The sequence below is a fragment of the Taudactylus pleione genome, unplaced genomic scaffold, assembly GCF_031769625.1.
Source record: "Taudactylus pleione unplaced genomic scaffold, aTauple2 ptg000268l, whole genome shotgun sequence".
NCBI classification, from domain to species: Eukaryota; Metazoa; Chordata; class Amphibia; order Anura; family Myobatrachidae; genus Taudactylus; species Taudactylus pleione.
The window spans coordinates 2,485,036-2,506,072 of record NW_028284670.1 but is presented as its reverse complement, the minus strand read 5'-3'; the positions used below and the strand labels follow the sequence as shown (position 1 = coordinate 2,506,072).

The 21,037-nt window shown below is 39.9% G+C and overlaps 1 pseudogene; it reads left to right on the top strand.

Moving 5' to 3' along the window:
* LOC148513866 (olfactory receptor 10A7-like) lies at positions 1–9,962 on the top strand (annotated as a pseudogene).
* The last annotated feature ends 11,075 nt before the right edge of the window (positions 9,963–21,037 follow it).

Sequence of the window (21,037 nt, the reverse complement as noted above, 5' to 3'; positions counted from 1 at the left end):
ATGAAAAGTGATGATCAGATTACATATGATAATCTAAATAGAGATCAGCAGTCTGCCCTGAAATCATTGATGAACAACCATAATTTGGTAATCTGCCCTGTGGATAAGGGCGGGGCAGTGATGATAATGAACTGGGTGGATTATGACAAAGAGATTCAGCGCCAGCTAGCTGACACTAATACATATGTCTCCTGTATAGGCAACCCTATGTATACAATAAAGAAGAAAGTTGATTGTATTATCCAGAGAGCAGTACATCATGGTTGGATTGATGATACAGTCAGCAATTTTCTGATGGTGGATCATCCCAAATGCCCCATACTGTATGCCCTTCTGAAGGTCTGTAAGACCCTACAGGACCCTCCAGGATGCCCAATAATCTCAGCTGAGGGTTCATTACTCCAGCCAGTAGCCTAATTAGTTTTTTTACAACCGATAGTACAACAAACTTCTAGCTATCTGAAAGACACAGGTGATTTTTTAATTAGATTAAAATGATTGACTGTGTTGGTGGTGGTACCTGGTTGGCTACATTAGATGTTAATTCCCTGTACACTATCACACCACATGGGGAAGGTATGACAGTGGTATGGGAAGTGCTATGTAAATTTGGACATATGAGACCACCCGTTGAATTCTTATTAGAACTATTGGAGGTGGTATTGGTTGAAAACCACTTTCTGTATCATGGCAAGTACTACAAACAATGCTCAGGTACCACGATGGACAGTAATTTAGCGCCAGCCTATGCAAATATGTATATGCACAAATATGAATGCACTAACATCTTACCTAGGTTTGGCCCTGTGATTATACAATATAGTCACTTTATTGATGATGTAATTTTAGTGTGGGATGATACAGAGGAGAGGTTCTGGGAGATGGCAGAGGCCCTTAATGCACTACCAAGCCCAGTAAAATTCACTGCTAAAATCAATAAGGACTCTATCGATATTTTGGATGTGACTGTCTAAAAGAAAGATCATAAATTATATACGACCCTCTTCAGGAAGGAAACGGACCGCAATACATTGCTATATGCAATGAGCCAACATCCTCCTAGGCTGAAGGAGAGTCTGCCTATCTCCCAGTTCTTGAGAGTCTTGCAATTAACCTCCGAATAGGAGATAGCTGAAAGACAGATCATGGATATGAAGATACGCTTTGCAGAATGGGATTATGGACACTCCACTATTGAGAGTTGTCTAAAAAAAGCAAAAACAAAATTGACTACTATTTCCTCAATGGATGAGGCTTCTAGCTGTAAGAGGATGATTTTTGCGAGTAGATATGATAACAAAGCCAGCAAAATAAATAAAACATTCAGACAACACTGGGCAATACTGGCGACGGATCCAATGTTGAAGAGATTAATGCAGGAACCACCAATCATGGCTTACAGGCATTGTCCCAACCTGAAACAGCTCTTAATGTGCCCTTTAAGTCAACCTGATAGTGAGCGCAGTGATACTTGGCTGAAATCAACAAGGAAGGGGTGCTTTAAGTGCCCAGGCTGTGTGACATGTCATTCTATGGTGGTGGGCTTGACATTCCCACATCCCCATAGTGGCAAGTTGATAAAAATTAAACATAATCTTTACTGCACATTGGATCATGTTATATACATGATTATTTGTCCATGTGGATTAGTCTATGTGGGCCTTGCAGCTCTGAATTTTAGAGAGCGTATGGCAGACCACAGAAGTTTGATACATGCTGCCATCAGTGCTGGTATATCGGACAAACCAGTAGCCAAACACTGGAAACAAAAAGGCAATCAATTGTCATAACTTAGGTGCAGATTGATCGACTGGCTTCCACCCCAACCAAAAGGTGGTGACCGTGAATCGATGTTACATAAACTCGAAGCACGTTGGATATTCACATTGGATACAATTTCGCCTACAGGACTGACTGAACATAATGCACTTCATGCTTTTTTGCCACATTAAACAAATACAGGCACTATGGCTTATACATAACCATAGTCCTTATATTAAGGGTTTAGACATTTCTATAGACAGTACTCCACTGGTAGATATTTTGAGGATTTTTTCCTCTAAAACTATTTTAATAATATTATTAGGTTTGGTCTTATATATTTTTTTTTGTTTTCATTCTCTTTATATATTTCTTTTTTATTTATTGTATTTTTTATTTGATATGTTTAGATACATTAGGACACTCTGTTTCATAGCAATTAGTTTAGATATTATGCACAAGATGATTTATAGACGGTATGTTGTATGATTATATATTTTGTAAGGATCATGAGACCAACCGATTTCTTATATTGCCAACCTCTTTAGATTTTATAATATAATGGGATTGATATTCTTATACTAGACCAGCACTTCCTTCTTTTTTGACTTATTTATATATCGGGTCACTCTTTATGTGCATTATGGGCTTTCAGACCTTTTTTGTCAGTAGTGAGGTGGAGCAATAGACTCCTGGGCCGATGAGGTAGCAATGACGCACGTCCGCTGACCGCGTTAGGTAGCTGCTTTGCCCCTTTCTATTACGGACTATGTCTGATATGAAGTGCTCTGACTTCTGGGTTATGCGCTCCAGTGATGGAATGCACGATGCACACACACACCATAGATGTGGGCACACTAGTCGCACCATCCATGCCACGATGAGTGTTGCTAGATTTGTAATTTGAACTTTTCTCAAAATCTTGTCATTGTAGATTTGCATAATATTTTATGGCATGATGCATGTTGTGGCTTATGCTGCATACACACTTGTAGATATATTGTTTTAATCATGAGTGCATTGGCGGGTTTGTACACCTGATATGTTTGTGAACAACATTGTTCACAGACATTTCAGGTCAGTCTTGTAGCACAGCTAATGCTTATATATATGAAAGATATTTATTGGTGCATCTTCATGTGTCTACATGCCACCCGCCGACACTGACATCACAACTGGACAGACAAATTTAAATTCCTGCCCAGTTGTAATGTCAGGCCAGACATATCGAGTGGCAAATTGGTGTGTATAGATTACCGAATAGCCACTTGGATGACAGATCAGTCTGCTCACTGATCCATTGTGTAAGTGTGCACCATCATTAGTGGTATTTGTCCCCATTATCTCAAATTTTCTCAAATTAGGCAAATCCACTAATGGCTCAGTTATGCTTTTATCACATTAGCAGTGTGTAAATATTAAAATTCAGAAAAAAAAATGCTAAGCGATAAGAGACATGGCACGGCTTAGTTGCAATTTTCATGGCAGGCCAAATGCTGCTATTTGGTATGATTTGAGGCTAGGTGAATAGGACATCTGTATCTTTACATTGCTGTTGTTTCATAAAGCAATTCAATAATTTCTAAATGCTTCCAGGTAGATCATGGTCACATAATACATGTGCAGAATCCAATACCCATATATAGTAACACTAGCTCACTGGTCATCTCTTAGGGATTTGGAACAGAAAATCATTGTAGAGGTTAACTGTGGGATGGACCCTTCAATGTCAAGGCTGCACTTTCTCATTAGCATGCATGGTAACCATTGTTTTACTATGATACACTGCAGACATTTAGGCACTTATCACCTGATTCAGACCCGCTCACGATCACATAGCGCTCGCAAGTGGATAGATGTTTGGCCACTGTGCATGTGCCGCCTTCGGCATATGCATGCTTGAGCCCCAGCAAGTGACAGCAGCTCCGTTGCTCCGGGGCTCACTACAAGATGGGGCGGCTATCGATGATGAGTGACAACTCGCCCTATTTTGTAGGCGGGGAGGGGGGGTGGCTGCACAAATGCAGGCATTCCCTTAGGAATGCCTGCCATTTGTGCGCGGCCCTACTGACATCACTCATTATGTCAGTAGTAGAATTCCTGCTCAATTAGAGCAGGAAGTCCACTAAGGCTTGCGGGAGCCGAGACCCTCCCACAGGGTCTCGCCGCAAGCCCAATGGTCACAATAATCACAACCATCGCCAGGCTACTCACACAAGCTGTGGGTGGTCACCCACAGCTTAGAAAATGGCCTGGAGGACAAAAAAAAAAAGGAATGCCCTGATTCAGAGCGATTCAAGCCCTTAATCCACATGGGTTAAAAGGTAAAGGGTTATAATAACTAGACATGCCACAACCCACTTCTTTTCAGTTATACCTCTTATAAAACAAGTAGGAGGGACATGGCAGCATGGGAACTTGGCAGTGTTACTGAAAACAATGTGGTTGTTTTACCTCTTCAAGAATACTAGGGTGTAAGTATTGTCTATGGGGTAAGACCACAAATTAGGGAGTGGTGACATGTTTGGTAATTTTTAATTGAGTTATGTAATATATAGAAGTGTTCTATGTTATACTATTTCACTTTATCATATAACAAATATGCTATATTATCTTTCTTGTTGTCTTACCAGTTTAATATGTAGGCCTTAAGATATTGGGACTTCTTCATTAAGCTTTGGCATTAACTTCCTGGTACCCTACACTTGGTAGCAATAGTAGAATTACAGTGTCCAGGAATTAACAGGAGCATCATAGAGGACCATATCCTGAAATGGACAGGCTCTTCAAGACAATAGATAGTACCTTCAACAGCACCAGCTCCTTATGAAAGGAAAGAAATAATAACTTCATATAGAAAGTCCCCAGAGCTCGGAAGCTCATATCAAAAGCACATGAAAGCATACCTACAGGGATTGTGCTGTTTGAATAGGGTCTTGTATGATGAGAAAGATATCCACATTCCCTGCAAAGGTAACATCTCTCCCCTTTAGAATTAAATGATTGTCCCAGCCTCCTATCTCCTAGTTCCTCATGAGACTGCTTAGGACAAGGATCTGGGGTTGCCATTAGACAGCAAGGATTTGGATGCAATCAGGCTTAGCATGGCTCAGGCTTCTATAACTGTTCCTATTAAAAAAGAGTTTACGCCCATTGGTACTAAGGGCCTGATTCAGACCCACTCACTTGGATGTATTTGCATGCAGCCTGCTGATGTTTGCAATCTGCGCAATGATATAAGACACAGTGCCCGAGTGCAAACCAGTCTATGTGATCACGAAGTGTTTGCACACTGTACACAGACGCCACACTAGAATGTGTGACAGGATGAGCCATTTGTGGGTGGTGTTAGGAGGTGACCGATGGAAATGGGGGCATGGTGGTGCGAATATAGGCATGTCTGTTCATCTCAACATCATTTCAGTGGTGTGCATAATTAAGACGAAGCATCAGCATACATGTCACATGGCAGAATTACACACAGAAGCACTCGCAGTGCTTGCGGTAGGGTATGGTCAGCCACAAGTACTGCGTATGGGTTCAATGTTACTCAATGTTACCAATTGTTTAATACACTTCCTGAATATTACGTGTGTTCCTAAGGGAAAGTGGGCATCTTGTGGCAGACTGGTGGGCGTCTAAATGCATACCATGATCGCATAGCAAGACATAGTGGGCATGCTAATGTCTTGCTAGCAATCGTGGTATTTGCATAATTTGGCTGCTGACAGCTGCGTGTGAATGCATCCTAGTGAGCTGGTCTGAATCAGACCCTAAGTCCCCACAAAACTGCATGCTATGTGTTAAGGTTAAATAAATAAAACTGAATGAAGTGCGACGATAATCAAAGCCAAAATCAATTCAACAACAAGATTGTACTAAATTGTCAAAATGTGGTAATCAGGGTATATTGTATTATATTAGAAATAAAATCTGATATAACTAGTTCCACCCACATGAAACACTTTAATTGATAAACCAAATTTTAGGTAAATATATTATTCTCTATTGAGCAAGAGAATATTAATCAGAGTTGCTCTTATAGAAAGACCCTGAGAAATAATCTTCAAAAATTGGTAAAGGGATGATATATGCACTGAGAAGACTTCTGCTTCATAATGGTGATATGTATAATAATTTTAAATTTATACCTCTCTTTATAAAGTATGTTAGGAATATACTGTATATAAAAGGACTAACAACCACATCAACCATGCTGTTAGAGAAATAGATGCTTGAGTCCTAGTGAAGTATTACTACACAGAACTGGTCGTTCTGCAATATGAATCCTACATTAGAAATATCAGTGGTGATAGTTTTATAGACTATCAAATGATGGCCTGCCAAAGTTAAATACATAAAACAGAATGAAGTACAACAATGAATAACTTTCTGTAAGTTTAACTCATACTGTATTATTTTACATATACTTAAATATGACAACAATGGCAAGCAAGAGGTTACCAGGACTCTGGAAGGTACTGTACTTGGAATTTGAAAGCTTGAGTTTGTTGCTTTCATGGAATATATTACCAGTATCCAGAACAGTATGGTCCACAAATGTCATAAGGCCTGGGGCCCTTGGCTTCAGTTTATGAATTCTCAACTTCAAGACAAACACTAACTCGTCCATTGACCCTCTATCTTAATTGGCACTTTGACTCTTCTATCTCCCTTTCATGGCCCTTTGCCCTCTCCTCTTAATTTTTTTTTTACATTCTTCCTTCTTCTTTTACCTCTTTTTTTCTTTCTTCTTTTTTGGGAGTTATTGTGTTATCAGTTTTGTTCCTCACTAAGCCCATGTGACTACATGTATGTGCATGGATCTAGCGAGCATGTCAGAAAGATCAAGATCATAAAAGAAAATCATGGAAAGCATGGAGATTACAGATTGTATTACAGCTAGAAAAACAGTGTACTGAAGCACTCCTGGAAGCAGGTGAATGTCCTGTAATGCGGGGGTCATAGAGACTGAATGGCTGACAGGTCTGGGCTTATAAAGCCCAGTACCCACACTTCCATTATCCCTTGAGACAATTTGTGGGCAGTGACATTTCCTCCCAAAGTGGATGCACAACTTCATGTTGCACAATTGATTATTCATCTCTCTGACCATGGATGACTGGTTGGAGCACAGGGTTTAGGTAGCACTGTACAGATGGCAATCTGCATGCACACAGATCACATGGTCTAAGAGCAGTTGTCATGATTGTGGATTCCCAGGGATTCCCCTTGCCTTATCCCAACTCCTGTGATAACATCATAGTGGGTATGCATAGAATCTATTCACAGGAAAACTGAGTAATTATGTCCGGGTCATTACCATGCCACCTTTGGCTTCAAACTGAGGAAATGGATCTTCTGGACCTTGCAGAAGGGCCTGTAGGGAGCTTGAGCATGTGCCTAATGATCCCGGTCACCACTCAACATCAGTGGCTGTAAAGTACAGAGTAGTGATACATATGCATTGTCCATGTCCTGTGGCAATACAATTGCATTATTCATCTACACAATTTTTGTTGTGTGGTGTGTGCTACAAATGCAGCGGTCACAATGCAGCATAACGTTTGTCGCACCATATAAATAAAGCACTATGGACATTTGTTACTTAAAAAAATGTATTGTGAAATTTGCTATTATTCACATTCTGCCTTTATATGCATAGAATACAAATTGAAAAGTTTCTGTCACACTGGTATGACTCATTAATTGCAAAAATAAACTTACTTAGTACTTTATTTAGTTGCAATGATTAATATACTAATTACACAAATACAAAATAGACTCTCACTGAATTCTCCATGGGATCACCAGATCTATGATGCTTTCCGTACTCATCTATAAAATGATCTGTATACAGATGATGATCTCTCTGCTGCACTAATTGGACTCAAAACTGTGTGATATATATTTTAAATTAAATTAGAATGTTTGGAGAAAATACCAATATCAACATACATGGACCTCTAGTTGGGGTAAGCATTTCTGCTTTTTAGCACAAACATTATAATAAAGCTAAATGCATGACAACATTCTAGCAGGATCCATAGCAAAAATTTTAATGTAGCAAATGTAATCTGAAAGTGCAAAATTGGAAACATTTGGAGTTTGTACTAAATTAAGTGGCCTGACCATTTGCTCTCTGTATAATGCAGCAACAATCAATATGTATCTAATTATTCTCATTGGTAGACTTGGGGTGCCAGCACTAGATAAAGAGCACTTACAAATCAAAGAGGCAATTATTTACGTGTCATGCACTTAGGGCAAAGTAAGCTCTTTTTTAATAAAACTACTTTTTATTGGTTTTAATTACAACAAATAATTATGAAAGTGTAAAGTGTGATTTTGTAACACAAAATATGTTCTGACAATATATGTAATTATTTGAATATGATTGCAGACTTCTACATAGCATCATCATCAGAGGACACCCTCTTACACATATTCATACTAATGTAGCTTCTACTGTATTTTCAGGTAGTAGTAATAATAATAATAATAATAATAATAATAATAATAATAATAATTGAAAACAAAGTTTATTTAAACTATTACTACAGGAACATAAAAAAGTTATACATACAAAATATAATTTGGCTGCAACATATTAACAATATGAAAATAAACATGTTTATGTCCAAAATTACAAAAATATTTACAACAAAATCAAGTAAACTTGTACAGGAATGTAAATTTATATCAGTGTTTAACACAAAACATATTAATTTATGGTCAGCTTAATTATATGCAGTGGTGTCTATCTATCTGTCTATTTATCTATCTATCATCTCATATCTATTTATCGATCTTTCTCAAATCTACCTATCTATTAACTATCTATCGATCTCATATCTATCTATCTATCTATCTATCTATCTATCTATCTATCTATCTATCTATCTATCTATCTATCTATATATATATATATATATCTCATATCTATCTCTATCATATCTATCTATCTATATATCTATCTATCTCATATCTATCTATCATCAGTATCATCAACATCATCTACATAATAAATTGTTTCATAATTAAATTTCAGATGGTTATTTGTGACACAGGGATTTGTTTTTAAGTGAAGACACTAATGCAGGTGACAACTCTTAAAAAAAACCTTTTGTTTCAATTATACATATGCCTGATTAATTGTTATTATAAGAATACCAGCAATTTCCATATAAGTCTCTTCTAATGTTTTTTTTATTTGCCTCTTACATCAACATTGATAAATGTGAAGCTTTGAGTTCCTCTCCCAGGTAACATACAATAACAACATCACCTCAGTCATCCTGGTGGGGTTTCCAAATCTTCAAAACTTTAAAATTCCTCTGTTCTTGTTTCTGTCCATCATTTACTCTGTGACCATTTCTGGAAACCTCCTTATCATGATTTTATTTATATTGAGCAAAAATCTCCAGACTCCCATGTACTTCTTCATTACACAACTTTCGTTCCTTGACATAATACTGACGATGGATATTCTTCCTAACCTGCTTCACATTGTGCTGTACGACGGCAGCTCTATGTCACTTATAGGATGCATCATTCAGTTTAATTTCTTTGCCACATCAGAGTCCTCTGAGTGTCTTCTTCTGTCAGTGATGTCTTATGATCGGTATCTGGCCATCTGTAACCCTTTGCACTATAATAATATAATAAATCACATGTTTTGTGTGAAATCTATGACTATAATTTGGATGTTGAGTTTTATGATGATGGTAATTGATTTGCAATCTATGTGTAGTTTGCATTTCTGTGGACCAAATGTTATTGACCATTTCTACTGTGATTTTGAACCTATACTGCAACTTTCCTGCTCTGATACCTCTATAATCCATATTGAGACTTTGGTAATGGTTATTTTAGCTATTATGGGTCCCTTCATAATAATTGTGATGTCATATGTGTACATTGTATTTACTATTCTAAAGATACCATAATTTACTGGAAGACAGAAAGCCTTCTCCACCTGCAGCTCTCACCTGATAGTGGTTTCCATATTTTATGGGACCCTAATCATTGTATATGTGTTTCCTACAAAGCAGTTCTGGCTAATCAGCAAGGTCCTGGCTCTGTTTTACACTGTGATAACTCCGTTGCTTAATCCGATTGTATATACTTTCAGAAACAAAGATTTTAAGGAAGCCTTTGATAAAATAAAGCACATTAATTTCTGCATGAAATGGTTGTAAATATAAAAAGTACAAACAACACAAATGTATGAAGTGATCATGACATAGGATCAGCCTTCAAGTTTGGAATTTCATTAATTATTTAAAATGTGGTGGCTCACAAACATAACTGAAATATATTTTTGTAATTGAAAGCATTATTATAAGTGTTTAATTTACTGGAATGATGCCTTATAATTAAAATAGGAGTTTTGACTGAAATCGGCAGTTGGAGGTGAAAATATGACTGATTATGTGATATGTAAGATATGTTTTGAATATCTGATACTCATAAGGAACATCTGTAGTCATTGGAATGATCATTGTAGTCTATAGTCTCAAAAACTGTATATAACATTTGTAATGTATTAATTGTATTAATTTTTAAGTGTGCTATGTGGCAGTTTGACTACATTTTGTGATGATTCTGCATTTCTAGTATATTTTGAATGTTCTTATCTTTACACATGATGCATGGCATCCTAGCTAATGCAACCTTTAAATTCAGAGTTCAATTTGATCCATCAGCATATGAACATACATGTTAAAAACACACAGTGCCTTACCCGGACAGTTAACATTTTGTTTTGACCACTTCCTGTGCTGGTCACACCCACAGAGGGCCAACATTGCCAAATCCCACAAGCACTCTCATACATGCCTGGAAGCTGAAAGATGATTTTCTCATTCTGAAACCAACAATGAAGCTAGAGACACCTGGATTTAGAAGCTAGCTCTTTCTCTCTTCCCCATGTGGATAAGTATATTTCTCTCTAATTTGTGTTTAGTAACATTCTAATGAACACACAAGGCTACATGGATCATGGTATAATTAATAGTAATGGCTATTGTGTAATTATTATTGATTTAGTTCTGGGGTAGTTTGTGTAATATAAATAGCATTCAGTTTATGCTGTTTACTATGTAATTATGTTATTTGGTTCTGTGGTGTTTTGTGTGGTATGCGCTGTATGTTGTAGTGTTGCTTGGATAGTTTTTTAACCGTAGATGCATCTGATGGAGATGGATAAGTTAAATGTAGAGAATAGTTGGATCAGCTTATGTATTATAAAATGTTTTATAGTTTATAGATTCTAGATTACTATATAAAGTAATGAAATCTTTCCCTGAAATATATCACTGAGTTGTAGTGTGTATGTTTCAGGTTAATATCAGATGGTAATTGTTTTAGATCTTGCTGAACAATGGGGCCCCCGTTAATTGAGTATCCTTGGGGGGAAACCGCATTCCACAGCCTCATGTATGGGTCACAGGCCTGTGCCTTAGGGATGTCTATACTTACACCGCATACTGCCATGTTTCCTTAGCAATTGCCATTCAATATCTGATTTACGTCTTCATAATAGGTCAGGCATCACATGTTTGTGGTCTATGGAGACTGTAGTATAATGGAAATTGAATTAATAAAAGTTTGGAATAGGATTAGGGTGTTTCTCCAGTTTCCAAAATGCAGTCAGTACATGTTTACAGGCCATGTGGTTTCAACAAAATGGATGCCATGAGCCATGCTGTCTCCTCCTCTCCCCCACACATTCCCATAGCTCTGTCACACCAGACTCTCTCTCTCTTACACACACATAGTATCATATATAGTTAAAACATATTGAAATATTGGGTTGTATTTGTCCATGTGATAATAATGTTATATAATACATGTGTACATTACCAATTGATAATATAAATACACTTTACTACATCTAAAGTGCAATCTTTCTTGAATAGAATTATCCTAATGATTTAAAGGCATATTTCCTTGGTATAACCTTGTGAGTTAGGGCCTGATTCAGTGATGGATGCAAAGGCGATTACGGATGCAGATTGAGTGGTTGCTTGCCATCGCACATGCATATAAGCCGCATTGCATGTGCACAGTGATCCTATTGCAACTACAGAGGCACAGAGGAATCCATTGCACAGTAAGTGACAGGCTGTCAGCATTTGGGGGGTGGATGGAAAAACGCAGGCATGTCAGTCCAATTGAATGCCATTTCATAGTCATGCATAAATTATCCCTTGCTATCTCCTACCCAGCATGACAGCCCTCTGCATGTAAGGAGATCTGCAGAGTATGCGTCTGGTCAGACACAAGGGCCGGATCGTCGCTGGATGTTAATCTAGGTTACTGATATTTACACAGGTCAGTGACATTGGCAGCGTTAGGGTGTCCTTATGCTCGGATAAGCTTTAGAACCACTAGCAAAATTTTGCAGCTGCGTTGCGTACGAAATTGCAGAAGCAATCTCATTAGCGTCCTTCTCTGAATCAGGCCATAAATTATTAAAAGGTGTATAATTGCAGATGTGCCCAGATACATCCAGTCTCTATTGCGTTAGACAACCATTCTAGCTGCGCCATGCTATGGCACGTCTTGGGAGCGCCAGGCATCTTTTTGTGCAACCTTTTCCCTTAAAAAGCATTTTATTTGCAAAGTGATGTGAATAGGATGCACAACAGCTTATGCTGATTAAAATGATATGTGGCATGCCTATATTCTGTGTGCACCTGCGTCTGTATCTGTATGCGAAATGCTACGTTACAGTGTCACAGCCACTGATTCAGTGATAAGAAGATGATGCTTCGACTCAATTTGGATACCAAGCTTGGAAGTACTCAGATATGCAAAATTCGGAGGGGGGTGTTTGGTTTACAGAAAACTGAACCCGCTCATCTCTAATTTATGATAAATTATTAAAAGTTAAAGATCCAATATTTGTTTTAATAATGTTATTAATATTAGTAAAGCACAGAATACAGCTATCACACTGTGGAGAAAGGACTAAGAGGGCTGATTCAGCATTGCATGCAGATTCCCAATTACTGACAATCTGCCCGTGCGCAGGACCCATTCTGTGAGTGTGCATAATCACCCCTTTGATGCCTCTGCCTTACTGATGGACAGAGGCATTTAAAGGGTTGGGGTCAGTGGCAAAGCCAGGGACTGCATTGACGGATGCAGTTTCCTGGTCTTGCAAGCTGGCCAGCGTAAACTGAGGTTTACGCAGCTGGGTGACTGTTGGTAGCATTGGTGATCCCAGCCTGTGACCGAGGTCACAGTGCTGGCATGGCAAATGCAGCAGGGGGTGTCATACAGGGGGTGCCATACGGGGGGTATCATACAGGGGGTGTCATACAGGGGTGTCATACAGGGGGTGTCATACACCTCCTGCTGCATTTGTATATTTGATTGGACAGAATTGCAAACCTGCCTGCACAGCTTTGCAATTCCATCCACTGCTGAATCATCCCCTAAATTGGGAATGATTTGTAAAGTAAAGTGTGAGTTTATTTAGAATCAATCAAGGGACACTATAAGGAAATAGTGAGGGTATAATCATCCTTTTAAAATCATCATCATCATTATCAGTCTTGTTTTTTATACAGTCATTTATGGATTTGAAATGTAAACTATTCATTTTAATAGGTAGCAGTTCAATGCTTCTCCTACATTGCTTCAATCTCATTGCAGCATATGTTTTAATGATTACTCCAATATGTTTGATATAATTGCTAATGGCAAAATTATCCCTGCTAACAAACTACTTTGCTTCCTCAAATGTGGTCACCAGTTTACATACATCATCCATTATACATATTTGCCAAAGCCTTGGCATCAATGGAAGTATTCCAAGGAATTTGTATGTTGCATTATGTAAGCACTAATTACTTTTCTTCACTCATGCAATTGTTTATTTGTTTATTTGTACAGGGAGTATTGGTGTACTATACACCGATATGTATCATTGTTACTGTACATGCTGCATTGTAGTTTTGAGAAGGATGGAATAAAATAGTAAGTTAAATATTGTGATATATCTTGTTATCATGATATAAGAATAATGGTGAATATTTGTAACAATAAGATAAGCTCTTTTTTTACTATTTGATATGAAAATACATTAGTAAAGGCATTGACCATCGCGACCATCGAAATTGCGTGCCGGAGCCTGCGGTTGAGGTTTTCAACCGCAAGCTCCGGAGTGATTTTGGCTCTATCAGAGCCAAAATCACTCCCACTGACATCACTAGTGATGTCAGTGGGCCGGCTTTTGACGGGAGGCGTTCCCGTGGGAACACCCCCATCAGGGAGGCACGCCCCCGGCACGCCCACCAAAGGGGGCGTGCTGTCAATCAACATTGACAGCACACCCCCTTTGATCGGACACAACGAGCGAAGGACTTTCCTTCACTCGTCGCGTCTGGCGCATGCGCACGACGGAGCTCCCTCCGTCGTGCGCATGTTCAGTCCATAACATCGACCCACTTGCGAGCGGACAGCCGCTTGCGAGTGGGTTTGAATCAGGCCCAATGTCCTCTGTTCATTAATGTGTAGGAGACTGTCATGTCCCATGATTTTATTCTATCATAATTTTCTTTCACAGACTTGGAGGAGAGGACAAAGTGAGGTTACAATACTGTATCATGCTGCCTTTTCCTCACTAAAGATATATACAGCTGGTGCTAGCTTCCAAAAATACCATGCTTGATACAGGATGTAGTTAGCAGACCAGCGGACTGAATGATGCTGGTCTGAATCACGACGGTGCAAGCCCAACACAGGGCTTAAGATAAGCATCAAAATACAGATGCCTATCATAATCCTGATACTGGAATGTCGATAGATTCCATCCCAAACTAGGTAAGTCTGCGATATCCTAGGTGTTAGCCATGGGAGGGGGGGGGTGTTAGGTTTAGGCAGCATAGCATGTTAAGGTTAGGTTTTGGGGGGGAGGCTAGGGTTAGGCAACCCTAGGGGGGTTAGGGATAGGCACCACTGAGGGAGGTTAGGGTTAGGAATTAAGGGGGAGGGTTAGATTTAGGCACGAATGGGATAGACTTAGGTTTTGGCATTAACGGGGAGGGTTAGGGTTAGGGTGGGGGGAGTGTTATAGTTAGGCAAAAAGATGGAAGGATTAGGGTTCGGGAGAGAAGGGTGGAGGGGTCAGTTAACTTACCCGACCCCTGTCGGGATACCAACCATTGGGATTCTGCTGTCAGTATTTTGACAGGAGGCATCCCAACTTCTGGGATTACATACCAATTCCCTTGAGATACTCCTGAGTGTAGTAAGCAGCTCTGGTTCTCCTAACCAGCTGAAAAAAACACAGTGGACAAGCCAAAAATCAGAAGGCAACATCTGGCCTGAAGACATGGAGATCATGGCAATATCTGAGTTACAGTACATGGGGTGTAGTGTTTGTTCAGATTAGTGATTGGGTCCTTAGGCACTGTGGTTTGTATATAAGAGGAATTCCTGGATGATGGGTGCCAGGCCATAATCTAAGGAGAAGAGAGTAAGACCAAGGACATTATGTGAGAAGAATAGGGAGCAGGGATGTGAGGAGATATGAAACCAGGACTACAACCTTAGGATAATAAAGACCACAGTCATTATTTCAAGAGAATAGAGTATGGGACCATAATATAAGGAGCATAGAGACCACAGCCATTATCTGAGGGATGATATCTGAGGGAATAGAAACTAGGGCTTTTTCCTGCAAAGTCACAACTTCACTGTTTGCATTAATACAGTTTATTATCACAATGTGTAAAATTGCAATCTAAAATCATAAACATATGTTTTGTTCTATATATTTTTATTCTGTTTAGTGTTTCTTAGCTAAATATTTACACAGCAAAGACCCCCTACCTAATTGCTGGGAAGCAAAAAGTGAGAAAAATATGCGGGCCTCTGTATAATGTCATTTTATTAATATTGCGCTCAAAGAACCAATGGTTGGATGCTGCTGCTTTACTGTAGTTTAACTGAATGACACGGTCCAGGTAAATGTTTCATGAACAAATTTCGGCCAGTCTTTATAGTGAAAATGATACAGTTTCAGCTTTTAAAACATTCAGAAAATACTGCAGTTTATTTATATTTAATCTATTTCAAGAGATTTCCCTTATTATTTTTAAAAATCACTATCGCTCAGACTGCTGATAAATATGAGTTTATAAGGTTAGTTATTTTATTATATCATAATAGAAACATAGGCCCTCATTCAGAGCCGCTCGGAATTAGCGCTCGCTCTTTCAGAAAAAGGGGGTGGCTATTCAAATGAACCGTACGCTCCTTGCGGTCTGTTGCTGCCTCCATGTCTGAACGAGCGAACAAAACATGCGCTCGTTTATTTGATAAAAACGCCCCCTGGCTGCTCGCATCATACGTCATGTCCGCTATTTATTAGATTAATCGAGTACATCAAACAGCGTATGAACTGTTCGCTATTCTTGTGGTTGGTTTTTCCTACCACTATATTGCGATCAATTCTGGTTATAAAACAACCAACTGACGTGGTCAATGTCGCTGCTGTTTTAATTATGCACACCCATAAAACGCCCGCTTTGACCTTTAAGCACGCCTTCGTTCTGATCTCCGCTCCCTGTTTTCAAGCACCTTCCCCTGTTACCACCCACATACGCCTCATTCTGTCACTCAAAATAGCAGGCACTCGCTATATAGCGGACAAATGATTTTCGGCCGCACTGACTGGTTCGCGCATGCATACTAAAAACCGTACGCATGCGCAGATGTGCGAACATCGCTCGGAACGAGCGTACTGCCGCTAACGAGCGGCTCTGAATGAGGGCCATAGTTTTAAAAAAAGTAGAAAATCATAACATTCCGAGAGATACAATAATATATTTACATTTTTTTAAATTATTAATATTATACTTATTGCACATTTTCTTCCAGTGTAATACTGTTAGGTGTTATATTTGTGAAGCTGTTAGTTGCATATTATGTAGTTCTTTGATAGTTTATCTGCACTGCAATGTCATTAGATTACTTTTATCTAAATTATGGGTTGACAAATGCCAAGTCCAGATTACAATGCTGAAACATTACTTACACTAACCAACAGCTGCATACAAAATAACATTAAAATAACAGCACCAGATTAATCTAATATTGATAATTTTCATTTTCCCACCTTAGTCCACTCTTAGGGCTTCATTCAGAGCCGCTCTCTATTTGCGGTCGCTCGTTCCAAAACAAGGGGTGGCTATTCAAATGAACCGTTTGCTCATTGCGGTCAGTTCACGCCTCTAAGTCTGAACGAGCGAGCAAAACCTGCGGTTGTAACTTTGAAAAATACGCCCCCTGGCCGCTCGCACCATACGTCATGTCCGCTATTTATTAGATTAATTGAGTACATCGAACAGCGTATGAACTGCTCGCTATTCTTGTGGTTGGTTTTTCCTACCACTATATTGAGAGCAATTCTGGCTATAAAACAACCAAGTGACGTGGTCAATGACGCTGCTGTTTTAATTATGCACACCCATAAAACGCCCGTTTTGACCTTTAAGCACGCCTGCGTTCTGATTTCCACTCCCCGTTTTCAAGCACCTTCCCCTGTTACCACCCACATACGCCTCCTCCTGTCACTCAAAATAGCAGGCACTCGCTATATAGCGAACAAACGATTTTCGGCCGCACTGACTGGTTCGCGCATGCGTACTAAAAACCGTATGCATGCGCAGATGTGCGAACATCGCTCGGAACGAGCGTACTGCCGCTAACGAGCGGCTCTGAATGAGTGCCATAGTTTTAAAAAAAGTAGAAAATCATTACATTCCGAGAGATACAATAATATATTTACATTTTTTTAAATTATTAATATTATACTTATTGCACATTTTCTTCCAGTGTAATACTGTTAGGTGTTATATTTGTGAAGCTGTTAGTTGCATATTATGTAGTTCTTTGATAGTTTATCTGCACTGCAATGTCATAAGATTACTTTTATCTAAATTATGGGTTGACAAATGCCAAGTCCAGATTACAATGTTGAAACATTACTTACACTAACCAACAGCTGCATACAAAATAACATTAAAATAACAGCACCAGATTAATCTAATATTGATAATTTTCATTTTCCCACCTTAGTCCACTCTTAGGGCTTCATTCAGAGCCGCTCTCTATTTGCGGTCGTTCGTTCCAAAACAAGGGGTGGCTATTCAAATGAACCGTTCGCTCATTGCGGTCTGTTCACGCCTCTAAGTCTGAACGAGCGAGCAAAGCTTGCGGTTGTAATTTTGAAAAATACGCCCCCTGGCCGCTCGCACCATACGTCATGTCCGCTATTTATTAGATTAATCGAGTACATCAAACAGCGCATGAACTGCTCGCTATTCTTGTGGTTGGTTTTTCCTACCACTATATTGCGAGCAGTTCTGACTATAAAACAACCAGGTGACGTGGTCAATGACGCTGCTGTATTAATTATGCACTCCCTTAAAACGCCCGTTTTGACCTTTAAGCACGCCTGCATTCTGATCTCCACTCCCCATTTTCAAGCACCTTCCCCTGTTACCACCCACATACGCCTCCTCCTGTCACTCAAAATAGCAGGCACTCGCTATATAGCGAACAAACAATATTCGTCCGCACTGACTGGTTCGCGCATGCATATTACAATCCGTAAGCATGCGCAGTTGTGCAAACATCACTCGGAACGAACGAGCAGCCGCTTACGAGCGGCTCTGAATGAAGCCCTTAGTGTATTTTGAGATTTTTTTTAATTTCTCCAATCCTTATTTGATGATTGGTAGGTGCTGTCACCAATTTATTGATCAGAAGAAAAGAAAAATAACTCAACTACTAGTGGAGAAGGGGTAGAATAAATCATACAATATCATTTGTATTGCACTTTAAAATGTGTTGTAGTTACTATTTATATTAAAGCAGCAAAATAAAATTCAGTAGACAAAGTAGTGATTTAAAAAAAACGTAATTTCTTCAGCTCTATTCCTTTTGGTGCAAAACATGGCATCTGTGGTTTGGCTTTCTTTGCACCAGGTGACTCTGGGCCTGATTCAGCAAGGAACGCACAGGAGAGAACGCACGCACTCGGTCAATGTTTTTAGCTCTGCGCATGCGTATGCATCGCAGTGAGCGTGCGAGAAGTAGCTATTGTGATGGGTACTGCGTGTGCAGAGGCAACGCAGACCCAGAGAAAAGTGATTGACAGGAAGTGCCATTTTGTGGGGGTGGATGGGCAAATGCAGGCGTGTCTGTGCGTTTCAACAGCATTTTAGGGACGTAAGCCCTTGCGGCAATGTCCGTAGCCTGAGGTCTACTTGCACGCAGGAAGTGGCACACATCCCGCGTGGAGTCAGGTCAACCCAGGGCATTCTTGCCGACTATCTGGCTGCCCCTTCTGGGAGGGAGCAGCCAGATCGGCATGACTGGCGGGTGTGGCCAGCAATTGGGGGCGGGGCCGGCCAGGCGATTAGTGTTTGCGGTTGGGGCGGGGGGTGGAGCCACGCAATCACGTCATTTTGGCCCTGCCCCCACTACACAATGACAATATTTGCTAGGTGTCTGCTTATTCTGCGTGCGTATGCATGTATCAGCATATACTTGCAGCAGATGGGTGCATGCGTCGGCATACGTGCGTTCCTTGCTGATTCAGGCCATCTGTCTACTCTGGAGTGACCTAATACTTCTCTTCCGCTTGGGCATGGAAGTAGGCGCTCTGCTTGTCTTGGTTTTCCACCAGGGGTCTATACCTTAAACTCATCAGGATCATTAATTAGGGCACATTACAGTGCCTCTACCTTGCCATCATAATGATCACAGAATAATGAAATGGAGAATCCCACCTGATACAATGCTTAGCATCTGCAGGGCCTGCTTCATTACTCGGATGTTGGTGCACATCACTTTGAAAACGTTACAAATCATTGCAGGAATTATCACACTCACAGAACATTTACTATAATTAGCCACTGTATAGTGTATATAAGAAAATAAATAATTGAAAAAAATAAAATAAAATCACAGAACACTGTAGATAATTTTTAATTAAATAACGATTCTCCCATACACCCTCACTTACCCCTTTTTTGCTCACTAATTTTAAAGGAGGAAAAGTCCTCTTCACAACTTGTCCCCTTGGTGACTCCACCATCACTGAGAGGTCAGTCAGTGACACTCTCCATAGGAATGAATGGGGGCGGGCTAATTAGTCAGAGCTTGGGAACTGCTGGAAAACTGACCAATCTGCGTGCATTCACTTCTATGGACAGTGGGCCTGATTCAGAGCCGCTCGTAAGCGGCCGCTTGTTCGCTCTGAGCGATGTTTGCACAACTGCGCATGCGTATGGGTCGTAATACGCATGCGCAAACCAGTCATTGCAGTCAGAAATCGTGCGCTCATAAAACAGCGAGGGGCTGCTAATTTGAGTGACAGAATGTACCGTTTGTGGGTGGTAACAGGGGAAGGTGCTTGAAAACGGGGGAGTGGAGATCCGAATGCAGGCGTGCCAAACGGTCAAAACGGCGTTTAATGGGAGTGCATAATTAGTAAAGGAGCGTCATCGACCACGTCACTTGGTTGTCTTTTAGCCTGAACTGCTCGCAGTGATAGCGGGAAGTAAATCCTACCACAAACACTGCGAGCAGTTCAGATGCCTTTCGATGTTCCCGATTAATCTAATAAATACCGGAGATGACGTGATACAAACGGCAAAGGGGCGTCTTTACAAAATAACGAGCGCATTTTTTGGACGCTCGCTCAGACATAGAGGCGTCAACACACCGCAAAGAGCGAGCACTCAATTTAAATATCCGGCCCCTTTTTAAGAATGAGCGTCCGCAAATAGCGTCCGGGTCTGAATCAGGCTCTGTGTCCACAAAGAGTTCAGCCATCACTCAGAAACTGTTGCAGAGCATTGTGTAATCACTTGTAGGTCTACTGTTAATTTATATGGAGTGTCCTCAAGGAGCTCAACCATTACTCAGAAATTGTTGCACATCATGTAGTAAATTATTGCAGGCTTACATTTATTTCTATAGAGATTGTCCATAGGGAGTACTCCATCTCTTGGAAAAGGGTTACATATCATTGCAGCAATTGGCAAACACACAATACATTTATTTAGCCAATGTACAGTGTATATGACAAATAAGTAATAATAAGTTAGAGGTGAACTACTGGTCCCAGAAAGTCTGCCAGGGCAGGATGGCACTTTTTGAACTGGAAGTATCAGCTTCCCTGGCAATCAAGGGCATGCTGTCACCTGTAGTCCACCTGTATAAAACATTTAACAAATGACAGGAC